The sequence below is a fragment of the Thamnophis elegans genome, chromosome 4, assembly GCF_009769535.1.
Source record: "Thamnophis elegans isolate rThaEle1 chromosome 4, rThaEle1.pri, whole genome shotgun sequence".
Taxonomy (NCBI): Eukaryota; Metazoa; Chordata; class Lepidosauria; order Squamata; family Colubridae; genus Thamnophis; species Thamnophis elegans.
In genome coordinates, this window is record NC_045544.1 from 12,617,162 (window position 1) to 12,626,514 (window position 9,353).

Here is a 9,353-nt window from a genome sequence, read left to right on the forward strand (position 1 = left end):
TCTCTCCCATAAACAATAGAGGAAAGCACCATATAACAGAAACCCAGATTGGCTCTCTAGTTGCCCAGGTCAAGAAGGACCATGCCAGGGCTTCAAATTCTTGGACATCTGGTGGAAAATGACCTGCAGGACTCAGGGATGATGGCTGAGCATCCAGGACTGGCAGCTGATGCACAACTGGAAGGAAAGTGTTTTTCTGACTCTCCCTAAGATGGCATCCAGACTCAGCAGGGTTTTTTTTTCCCTGCTGAGAGATTCCTGGTTTCCTCACCTGAACTGGTTCTTTTCGTTTTTCTTTTCATGTACTTTTTATGTAGTTTTATTTAACTTTTGGGGCTTGTTTGTAATTTTAATTACATTTTTTGGAGGTTTTGAATAAAATAAAAATTTGATTAAAAAAAGAAATGATATGACAAAAAGTATAAATGAAATCTTAATGAAAGATTCACATTGTAGCTGCCATTCATTTGTTCTTATGTGAAATAAAAGGGTCTTGTTAAGTCCTACTGCTAAAAATTATCTATTTTTCTACTAGAGTTTACTTATGCACTCTATTAGGAAATCGTAGATATTGTTCTAAAAGCTGGATGGTATTTTTAAAACAAGATCAAAGTAGCTTTATCTAAGAATTGGTATACATGTTTGATCACAAAATCCTATTTCTTCAACTATCCCGCCTGTATTAATGACAACATAGAAAACTAGATGAGCAAGGACCAATTGCTATTCACACCTCCTCAGTTTTATGAGGCATTATCTTAATTAATTAACTTAATTATGAGGGAGTACCGTAGTTAATACTTTGCTGGATCCAGGCATTCCCGCAAACTATTAAGGAAGTGTAAAGATAAGTGCAAATAAAATATGGCACCAGGCTAGAAAGTGGAAGATCCTGAGTTCTAGTCCCACCTTAGTCATCAAAGCTGGGTGACTGTCGGTCAGTCACTATACCTTCTACTTCACAGGGTTGTTGTTGTGAGGGGAAATAGGAGAAGGAAGGTGTGTTTGATAGATTGACTGCCTTGAGTTGTTTATAAAAATAAAGGAGTAGTAACAAATAAATGACCTTGGGGAGAGAAGGAGATGCTGCTGCACAGGGAATAATCAGATAAGGTGGGAGAGCCCCCAGGTGCATAACTGGCACAGAAAGAACCTCAGAAAGGACCCTCCATCATTTTTCAGGCTTTCAAAAGAGTTGGTGGGAGAGATGTACTTTCAGACTTTCAAGATTATCTTATGTATCCTTCCAATAAAGTAGAGTTACCTCATTTGGTCATATTTCCTATCTGGTGTACTTGGGAGGTGATGAGTGGGGGGACTTGCTACCTTGTGTGCCAGGTGAGTCTGGCCAGAGCTGGATCTGGGATCTCAGATGCGGCTGCTGTAGACTTTTGAGGTGCTTCTTCTTGTTTTCACTCATCTTCTGAAGAGGGGTGACTTTCTCAGTTGGCTGTAGTGGTTTTTCTGCACATGGTAACTGTGGTCCATCTCAGCCACTTCATGTTGCAGACTCTGGAGGTGCTTCTTAATGTCTGGCAGAAAGTTCCTCGCCTCTTTGAGGTTTTTCTCAGTCAGCCTTCTCTTACTTGAGATGGACACTTGGCTAAGTAACCTCGTGCAGTTCTTTGTAGAGTTCTTTAATGTATTTCACCAAAGATTTGTTCTCTAGCTCTAACTGATGGCATGATCTTCTGCAGATCGTCTGTTGTGGTCTTAAGTTGATCCACTTTCTCCTGGAGATAGCTGTGCTGATCTTTCATCCACTGATTATCTTTCTGGAATTTCTGGGTCTGAAAGTCAAGGAGTCTCTCAGTTCATCAACCTGGAAGTTGGGACCATCAGTGGTCGCTGAGAGATCATCCAAGGATATTGGCTGTACGACCATTTCTTCCTTGTTGCTGACCTGTTTGACAAATGGAGACACAGTCACATCCTCTCTCAGTTCAGGTCTAATTTTACTAACCTGCCTTCTCAATTCTGGCTTTTTCCTAAAGTTTTGGAGTCCATCATCTTCTGCTAGCATGAGATGCAGCAGGAGTGGATAACCAACTATCTGCAGAGGGGGGTCTCCTGACGAAGGATCCTTTCAATATAATCTACCCAGATCTCAACTAAAAACCATCAGGTTCAAAATATCATATTTGAGCCACATCAAGTGAAAATCAGCTCTCTGGAAATGCTGGTAAAGGTGGAGGAAAGAGAAAGGGAGGAAATTTTAGGGTAAGGTTGGTGGATTTGATTACTGTGTGGATGGGTGAACTTTTGGAGACCGGAAAGTCCCAGACTGGGGACAGGTCATCTATCTACCTCTGTGGTCACTCAGAGTCCACACAGTTTCCATGCTGTCAATCAATGCAGACCAAACTCCCTGGAGAAGTCTGCAATGCTGGGAAAAGTGAAGGATCACCCATAAGCAGCTAAAATGAGGCTGGGGGAAGGTTGGGAGACCCAGAGGACCAGGTTGGGGACAGATCTCCATGGAGAAAATTGATCTATGGGCTACTAGGCATCAACATTCAACTTGATGACACATAATCAATCTATCAGGCAGGCAGGCAGGCAGGCAGGCGGTTAACTTACAAGGTCCCTTTCAGCTCAAGGCTTCTGTTGTCTACTTCCTTTTCATTGTTGCCTTAACCTACAAACAGGGAACAGATTAGGGTTAATGCAATCAAATGACAAAAGCCTAAAGCAGGGGTGTCAAACTCAATTCCATTGAGGCCTGTATCAGGATTTTGTTTGACCTAGTGGGGGGGGGGGGGGTGTGTGGCCAGGGTGCGAGTAGCCAGTTCGACATCACTCGTGTAAAGAGGCACCCCTCCCAGGCTCCGTTTTGAGCAGCGACAGCCTCCTGCAGTGCTCTACCAGCGAACTAGGGCTTAGTAGGGCCACTCGCGGCCCTCTCAAGCTCCGTTTTTGTTGACAGAGGCGCCATGGGCCAGTCCGCTATTTGAAGAGTGTCCTGCGGGCCGGATCTAAGCATTCTGCAGGCCAGATCTGGCCTGTGGGCCTTGAGTTTGACACCCCTGGCCTAAAGCAGTATAACTTTGTATAAAAACACAAACTTGGCCCTTTTAAGGCTTGAATGGTCTTCAACTCCCAGAATTCTGCTTGCTAAATGGCTGGCTGGGAGTTGAAGTCTCCCATACCTTAAAGGGGTCTAGTTTGAGAAACGCCAACAAAATCCCTCAATACTGGTCTCTCTTCAAACTATCCTGACTTCCCATTTGATTCTGAATCCAACTCAAGGCATCTCATTGCTCAAAAAACCCCACAGGAGTCGGTATCAGCTCTCTAGGGCTGCAAAAAGATCCCATATAGCCACCTTGGTTGCGTCCGCTGAGTCCCGCCCGGCCGCCCTGTTTAGGATAACCCGCTCCCTACTGAACAAAGGGAAGCGGGGGAACCCTTGCAGGGCAGAGCCGAAGAGTATGCCCAATTCTTAGCGGACAAAATTGCTCGGTTTCGGTCGGACTTGGACTCCACCCCTGCAGCTCCAGCCGAGGCACAGGAGGATCAATTTGAACAACTCTGGGTTGAGTTTCAAGACGTTACCCCCGGGGATGTGGACAAGGCCATGAGGGCTGTAAGTACCTCCACCTGTGTACTGGATCCGTGTCCCTCATGGTTAGTTACTAACTGCAGTGAGGTGACACGAGGCTGGATCCAGGCGGTTGTCACCGCCTCACTTCGGGAGGGGAACTTCCCCGCCGCACTGAAAGCGGCGGTGGTGAGACCCCTCCTGAAGAAGCCATCTTTGGATCCAGCTATCCTTAATAATTATCGTCCAGTCTCCAACCTCCCCTTTCTGGGAAGGTTGTTGAGAAGGTGGTGGCCTTCCAGCTCCAGCGGTCCTTGGAGGAAGCAAACTATCTAGACCCCTTCCAGTCAGGCTTCAGACCCGGTTACAGCACAGAAACCGCTTTGGTCGCATTGACCGATGATCTCTGGAGGGCCAGAGATGGAGGACATTCCTCCATCCTGGTTCTCCTCGACCTCTCAGCGGCTTTCGATACCATCGACCATGGTATCCTTCTGCGACGACTGCGGGAGGTGGGAGTGGGAGGCGCCGTGTTGCGGTGGTTCTCCTCCTACCTCTCGGACAGGTCGCAGTCGGTGTTAGTGGGGGGGCAGAGATCGTCCCCTAGGCCCCTAACTTATGGGGTGCCTCAGGGCTCGGTCTTATCCCCCCTACTATTCAACATCTACATGAAACCGCTGGGTGAGATCATTCGCAGGCACGGGATTAGATACCATCAATATGCGGACGATACTCAACTGTATCTGTCCGCCCCGTGCCAACTCAATGAAGCGGCAGACGTGATGAACCGCGGCCTCGAAGCTGTTATGGACTGGATGAGGGTTAACAAGCTCGTGCTCAACCCAGAAAGACCGAGTGGCTGTTGTGTTTCCCTCCCAGAGATTCGACCAATATTCCATCACTCAGGCTGGGGGGTCAAATTCTACACCCCTCAGAGAGGGTTCGCAACTTGGGAGTCCTCCTGGACTCACAGCTATCGTTTGACCACCATTTAATGGCTGTGACCAGGGGGGCATTCGCCCAGGTTCGCCTGGTGCGCCAGTTGCGACCCTACCTGAATCGGGAGGCTCTCACAACAGTCACCCGGGCCCTTGTGACCTCTAGGCTGGAATACTGCAACGTGCTCTACATGGGGCTGCCCTTGAAGAGCATCCGGCGACTTCAGCTAGTACAGAATGCGGCCGCGCGAGTGATTGTGGGTGCACCTCGGTTCACCCGCATAACACCTATCCTCCGCGAGCTGCGCTGGCTACCTGTCGATCTCCGGATGCGCTTCAAGGTGCTATTAGTCACCCATAAAGCCCTACATGGCAGTGGATCTGGATACTTGAGAGACCGCCTTCTGCCAATTACATCCCTGCGACCAATAAGATCACATAGATTAGGCCTCCTCCGTATACCATCGGCCAGCCAGTGTCGGCTGGCAACTACAAGGAGGAGGGCCTTCTCAGTAGTAGCCCCGACCCTTTGGAACGAGCTCCCCGTAGAGATTCGCACCCTCGCCACCGTCCAGGCCTTCCGCACAGCCTTGAAGAACTGGCTCGCCCGTCAGGCCTGGGGACAAGGATAATTCCCCTCCCGATGATGAATGTATGTTGTTTATTATTTTATTATATGTCTTATCTTAATGTCTGTATCTCCCCTTCCCCTATTTTATGTGAGCCGCCCTGAGTCCCCTCAGGGAAAAGGGCGGCCTACAAATATTAATAAATCTCTAAATCTATCAATTTGACTGTCTTTGTATTGCTATGATTTCTGATAACAGGAAAAGGTGGTGACCTTTGGAATTAAGACAGACCCCCCCCCCTGCAAGTACTTACTACGAGTCCCATCTCAACCATGAAAGCCCAGTGAGTGACCTTGATCCAGTCCTTCTCTCAGCCTTCACAAGGTTGTTCTCTTGGGGATGAAGAAATCTTAGATATGTTCACTGCCTTGAGCTATTTAGAGAAATAATAAACGTGGTATAAAAAATCCAAGTAATAAAAAATGAAAACAAACGTTCAGTTGCCAGGCCAAGTGTGTTATTGGGAAATAACTACTATCTGGCCAACAAAATCAGAGTTTAGTAATTTCCCCAAATCATTAAGCAGATCAACCTCTAGCTTTGTAGTTGCAATGCCCACCCAACTGGGACAGCCTGAAGCCATTTTTTTGGCCCCTAAACATTGCAGGTTTTTCCGAGTGCGCTTCACCGCCACAAAGCCAGCCAGGCCCAGCCCCTTTCTGGTGACAGGAACTTTTGACATGATGGATGAGGAGTTTGGTGACAGGTATGGAGGCTGCCAACATGGCAGGTATCAGCATGTCTGTGAAGTTTAATGGAATCCCCACTTTTCTAATCTTCCCCCCTTGGTTCTGCCTTAAAGTGAAGGGTCTCTCCCTCCTGAGGAGCCCAGGCGAGGGAGACCCTGCGATGCCCCCAGTGCCAGCCATCCAATCCAGCCACTTTCCAGGGATGTTGAGCAGAGCCTCCATTATATGGTCTAGACTCCCCAAGGATGCTGGAGGTTGCCATGGCGAGCTTCAGCCAATGAGCTTAGGAGGAGCCTCTGACATCATAGGCCAAGGCTTTGATTGGCCTGGACCTGAGATTTAAACAATAACCGCCAACTGGCTGCCTTCCCTTGAGGGTATGGGTTATCCATTGATGAGCCAATCCTGAAGGGGCTTCGAGCCCCGAATTGGCTTCATCCAGAGCGGCTCCCTCTGAAAGGGAAACCCTCGGTCACCTGGAGAGGTTGGGGAGCCCCAGATTCCACCCCTTCTCTGGGAGTGAAATTAAAATCTTGTCCCTTGGAGCATAATCTGGTGTTAAGAGATCCAGAGAATCCAGGTTTCCCTCTCTAGGCCCAAATGCATAAAAGAGATATGATTCATATTCAAAAGGCCTTGTGAGAAGGTGCCTGAAGAAACACATGAATCTTTGCAAGCTTTAGCTATCCTACTCACTGTCTGCGTTGGCCAGATATGGCTTCAAGGCCAGGTGATAGACTGCCCCCAACAGGCAGTGAGAGGGACAGCTAAATCATGGAAAGAACCAGTGGAGAAGGACCCTGATTGCTGACTGGGGAGTTTTTGGAGCTGAAGTCCACTCTTCTTCAGGTTGCTAAGGTTGAGAAACATGCTCTAATAGATCTTGCACTGGGCAGTTGGACAGATGACCTCTAAGGTCTCTTTCAACTCCATTTGTCCATTATTCCCTGCTTACCTTTTTATGGAAGGAAAAACAATCCTCTCTAAAAAGGGACTTGAGCAACAAAATGGAGGATGTGGGGTCTTTGCCAGTTTTAGCTGTCCTACTCACTGCCTGCAGAGGCCAGGCATCACTTAAAGGCCAGACTATAGACTCCCCCCTACAGGCAGTAAGAGAGACAGCTAAAGATGGCACAAGCCCCACAGGGTCCTCCATTTTGTGGCGGGAAAGAGGGAAATTGGCAAAGGAGAAAAGTGGAGAATTGTGGAGTATTTTCTGTGTGTGGAACCTTCTCTCTTCTTTTGGCACCTTGAATAAAATCCATCTTGGTTTTGTTGTCCCCAAAACTGGGCTCTTGCTTAAGTGTCGAAGCAGATAAGTCAACGGACACAAGATGTGATACAGAATCATACTTTTACTTTGGTAGCCAGATCTAAGGAGCCCGGTTTGAAAAGCTAACCAAGGGCCAAGACTAGAGTCTTCCAGCAGTTTTTATAGTCAAGGGATGGTCGCCTTCAACCCTTTGCCCTTCCCCTAATCATGCATGCACAACAGATCATTTTGAATGGTTATTTGGGTTTTACGTTGTTTTTTCACACACACACACACACACACACACACACGGTCACAGGTGACTTGCAAAGTGTGCCGGTTTAGGGTTTTTTTTCCTTATAAGTGAGCTATTCTTCCTGGCTGGCGGTTTTAAGGTGCTAACTTCTGCCTGGCTGTTAATGTGCAGCCCCCCCTCTTTCCTTCCTATTGCAGAGCAGAATAAAAGAACAAACAGCTTTTTCTGAGGCAGCCCCCCCCCCTGCGACTCCCCTCCCTCTTCAGAGAGAGAGACAGGAAAGGAGCAAAGCTCTTAATTGCCAAGGCAAAGAAATGAAGACAAGAGAAAATGTTTTATCAGAATTCATATTCCTCACTCTCGTGTCCATTCCATTCACGCCAGAGTCCTATCTCCACATAGGACATTTCCCCATAACCGTCGTAAATGGGAGTCAGTTGTCCAGCCTCCAAATGTAAATCCCGGGACCAGGGAGATGCTGCAACCTCATCACTTAGCAAAACAATTCTCCATCACCATAAGGAAGTGAGGACTACTTGTAGTACAAAATAAACCAATACAATGATGCCAGATAGACAAATATTGTACCCAGATCCATGTTGTCTTTTCACTCAGAGTGTACTTTTAACATCAGGTTGGAGGCATTATTTTCCTCTTTAACTCTAAGCATAAATGCTTCATTATCGCAAAACACATTTTATCTTAGTAAATCTCTATTATATTAAATACAGTATGGCGCATCACAGATAATGTACATTGCATTTTTTGGGAAGGACAAAAATGTATGTTTTTGTTTTCAGTTGTGGTTATGAAGTACAGAATCAGATACCAAGCAAGTTATATCATATATTTGTGACAGATGAAGTTTTATTTACCATAATACAAAATAGCTACTCTCAGTACAAATAAGTTATTTGCACTGACTTTCATTTTCCACTTCATTACTATAGCCAAAAGAAAACATATTTCTATTTATATCTTTTCTATCAATTTTAACTTTGTTTATAAAGTGACAGAACTTTAATTAAACCTGTATCATGTGTCATGTATATAAATTAAAATCTAAACAACCTTAAGAAGAGAAAACATGGAAGATGTAGTTATTTTATAGTCTCCGAACACGATTCAAGGTGCTGGTTATCACCTTTAAAGCCCTACATGGCCTAGGACCCGGATACCTGCGAGACCGTCTTCTGCCACATACCTCCCTTAGACCAATAAGATCGCACAGGATGGACCTTCTCCGGGTGCCTTCAGCGGGACAATGCCGGCTGGCGACGCCTAGGAGTAGGGCCTTCTCTGTTGCCGCTCCGGCCCTATGGAATGAACTGCCCCCAGAGATCTGGGCCCTGCCCACTCTCATGGCCTTTCGCAAAGCCATAAAAACCTGGCTTTTCTGGCAGGCCTGGGGCTGTTGACCCCTTGATGGAGGTCCAGCCCCCTTTCGACTGGGTGTTTGTTGAGTTCCTTTTTTAACTTTGTTGTGTCCCATTGTTTTTAAAGATTCTTTTTATTTTATTTTTTCATTTCTGTAAGCCGCCCGGAGTCCCTCGGGATTGGGCAGCATAGAAATTCAATAAATGAAATGAATACTGGGAAAAATACTAGGCTACAGGAATATGATCCCACTCAATCTCAAGATTTCCAAACATGAATATTTACCCAATCATATAAAAAAGAAGTTAAATTGGAGAAATTGTTTGAATATTCAAAACAAAGTACCCATTGTCACTAGAATTATTTCAACACAGTAAGTTTTTATTGACATTTGTATCTATATTAATATGCTATGTTTTAAAGCACTGTAGATACTAATGAAATGCATTTATATTCAGAAAACCTGAATGTGCTTCCACTTGAGAATTCACATTTCTAGCTATTTATAAATAAGCTAATAGTTTTATAAGGAAACTTTTATTTAAATAAAGCTAGCTGATCAGACAGATAAATGATAGCATAATCAAGATTGCCATTTTTTCTAAAGATATGGATAAACAATTCATTAAGTGCAGAGGAACAATAAATGAAATAGATTGGAAGAAAAAAGT

General features: G+C 45.7%; 1 long non-coding RNA gene across 1 annotated transcript; it reads right to left on the reverse strand.

Annotated features, from left to right (window-relative positions):
• Positions 1-1,805: 1,805 nt before the first annotated feature.
• LOC116507095 lies at positions 1,806-7,510 on the reverse strand. Its single transcript, XR_004255152.1, has 4 exons — positions 7,047-7,510; positions 5,362-5,481; positions 2,581-2,638; positions 1,806-1,903 (listed from the first exon to the last, which is right to left on the reverse strand). It is a non-coding gene; the product is annotated as an uncharacterized LOC116507095 (long non-coding RNA).
• Between the last annotated feature and the right edge of the window lie 1,843 nt (positions 7,511-9,353).